This window comes from Oryzias melastigma, linkage group LG20 (genome assembly GCF_002922805.2).
Source record: "Oryzias melastigma strain HK-1 linkage group LG20, ASM292280v2, whole genome shotgun sequence".
Classification (NCBI taxonomy): domain Eukaryota; kingdom Metazoa; phylum Chordata; class Actinopteri; order Beloniformes; family Adrianichthyidae; genus Oryzias; species Oryzias melastigma.
In genome coordinates this window covers 13,267,964-13,271,034 of record NC_050531.1, presented here as the reverse complement: position 1 = coordinate 13,271,034, position 3,071 = coordinate 13,267,964, and the positions used below count along the sequence as shown (strand labels likewise).

The 3,071-nt window shown below is 43.3% G+C and overlaps 1 long non-coding RNA gene across 1 annotated transcript in view; it reads right to left on the bottom strand.

Annotated features, from left to right (window-relative positions):
- Positions 1 to 302: 302 nt before the first annotated feature.
- LOC112151113 overlaps positions 303 to 3,071 on the bottom strand; it is a 4,090-nt gene continuing 1,321 nt past the window's right edge. Inside the window, exon 2 of the long non-coding RNA XR_002920076.2 lies at positions 303 to 2,577. This is a non-coding gene — a long non-coding RNA (uncharacterized LOC112151113). The remainder of the gene's footprint in view (positions 2,578 to 3,071) is intronic.

The window sequence follows — 3,071 nt, the reverse complement described above, 5'->3', positions numbered from 1 at the left end:
GGAACATATGCATTAACCTCTTTGAATATTTCTGTCATGGGCCCACAAACACCAGAGGGAACATACGCCGACTACACTAGCAATTTGTAATATTGAATAGCTGACAGAGTGTGATTTCGTAATCTATTGACAGTGCCATAGTACACTCATGCAAGGTGGTGGAGCTATTGATAAACATGGTACTGGGCTGTCACTCGTTCTCCTTCATTCGGGCCCGTGGAGGAGCTGATGACGTCATTGTAACAACCGTGAGTCTCGCCTTTTATCTCCAGCAACAAAATGACGTGCACATCAAGACAATAGGATGGGAGATTGTTTATTTAGATCCCTGCAGAGGACATCTATGCATTGGTAAAAATACAAATTAATATGCTGATCAATAAAGTACTTTTAAGTATGTAAACAAAGCGGGAAAAAAATGCAATTATCTTTACTTGACAGTGTATTTTTTGCAGTACATGTACAAAAACAGTTTTAACTATAGTTTGAATGCACATAATCATAAGAGTCAACAATCAAAGAGACAAAAACAATCATACAGTGATGTACCAAATAAAACATGAATTCAGTATTTGTTTGGAGGGATCGTAATCCCAATCACAGTCCAGATACTATACCTGCAAATGCAATTCCCACAAGTTGGCAATTATAACAAAACTCCCAAGATCAACATCCCACCTCACATTTGCACACCATCCACATAATTTTTGTCCGTCCAATTAGAATTTTTAATATCCCGGTTCTGCGTTAATGGAGATTAATGGTCGATCGCCGTGGAGAATTCCAATGTCATCTATTATGATTCCAGCCTCGGTCCCAGTCCGCTCTAATTACATCCTCAAAATGCCCTCTGCTTCACAACCCCCAGCATCTTAAGATCAATCAATAATTTTAATTTTCGGATGCCCCCCAACCCCGCTGCAGTCCGTACATTCGTCCCATGCTTTTTCCTCGTTCCGTCTCCTCGCCGTGAATCGATTTGTTTCCGAAGAAAATCAAACGCCGTTGAATAAAGCCTGATAGGGAATTAATTACCCATCTCATTTATAGCTCCCTTTGATTCCTTCGTTTGTTTGTCCGCTTCTTTGGGTCCCTCGTCCCCCTTCTTCCTCTCTGTTATGTCTTTCCTCCCCTCACTCGCTGTCTGTCTGGAGCTTGTGGGGCGCTTTCCACTCTTTTCCCTCTTCTTGTAACGTAATTAGCATGCAGATATGCATCTGCTGATTCGCAAGTCAAATCGCCTCGCTGTTTCTCCCTCTTGTGCATCTCAGCCCTATTTGGGGACTCTGATTGTTCTTATTTAAATGAGCTATTTGATTTGGTTGACAACCACCCGCCCCCTCACAGCCAAACCTAAACAAAGAGCCGTAAGATAACACTTAACGTATGACATTTCGCTTTATCTGAACAATAGTGGGCTCTTGTTTAGCTCTTATCCACATAAACCTGAAACATTAAATCCAGTCTCCTGACATACATTAAAAAAAATCATGTTCTATAAGCATCATGTACATTCAGCAAACCTCTGCAGTCTAAATTTAACTCTCGCTTCCCCATTTTTTTTTTGTTTTTTGGTATTCAAACTTCTTCCTCCTGTTGTACGCCCTCCAGACAAGACGACAGCTCAGTGTGCATTTTGTGCACCACAAGGGCACCCCCCCCACCCCACCGCTCACATACACTGAGCATGTCTGTTGGTGCAGGAAAATGTTTGCTCAGCACATTTCAATATGAACATCATAATACTCTATCTAGCTGCCGTCCGTTTACCTGTCATAAACTAACAGAGGCAAGCAATTTTTATTTATGAAGTCTGCTGGATTAAAAAAAAAAAGAAAAAAAAAAAAAGTCTTCTTGAACCATTATCAAAAAAGGACATACTGTAGATGGGTTGCAACATCTACTTTTGATGGGCATGAAAAAAGAAGAGCTAATGATTGTAGATGGGGGCTTTATTTTGTCTAAGGCCTACGTATTACCACTTAACCCTACATTAAGTCCTACCTTAGAGCATGTAGTGACATATTAAACCACATGATTAAAGACAAGCTCCTTGACTTCCTTTAGATGGCATAACGTAGAGTTTTCTGTTGGACTTGTAGGGTCGTGGTGTCTCCTCATCCAGAACGGCAACAAGTGTCAGAGCAGATTGTGCAGGGGCGGATTGTTGGCATAAGGCCAGCTGAATCCCCCATTTTCCTGCCTGTTCTCCTTCAAAGCCAATCTGCTCCACATTTGCCATCATTACGTGACTGCCATTCATATGCCATAACAGAGGCAGGCGCCCTTTACCCATCTCCTCCTCCTCCTCGCACCCCGTCCTTTCACGCCCCTCTGTTTTCCGCACCCACCATGCCAGAGGTCTCTGAAGGGTCCGGGTGGCACCTTTCCCTGGTTGCCTCATGAAGACAGGACTGAAGACAAAGAAATGCATCGCATAGAAACAACAAAAAGCCTTTAAAAGGAGGATCCGGACTCTTCTAGATGCTTCTTGGAGCCCATTGAGTTTCCAATGCCCACATGGAAGCTGTTGTTGTTTATTTCCATCTCTCCTTCTCGTCACGTGGATAGATCCTTCTGTTTGGAGAAGAAAAAATGCAAAGAAGTGAACCATCTTTAAATCCTGGAACTTTCCTGGTTCTTTCTATTGACGGGACCTTGGTACGTCTCCTATGCCCACACACTCACTCACACACACACACACACACACACACCCACATACAGGCATGCACTGAGATGCTGCAGAGTGTTCCTCTCAGAGCTCCCTGCCGCCTCGTCCGCCTGCTGCCTCGAAAGAACTGGGAATACAATGGGATCTACTAGGAACTCACTCACACATACAAGCAGACACAGGCTGGATTTAATTCACACATGCACTCACCAGTCATTTGAGGCTGCAGGAAAGTGAATAATCAATTGAGTATTGATCTCTTGTACGATTTTGTAAATTTCAAAGGCAGAGACAAAGAGGGTAGCTTAAGACGAGTCGCCGCGAGCGAGACGAGACGCAAATTAGCCAATAAACACAGACAGTGGAATAAACGAAGGTGAATGAGCGAACCGGTCGTCAC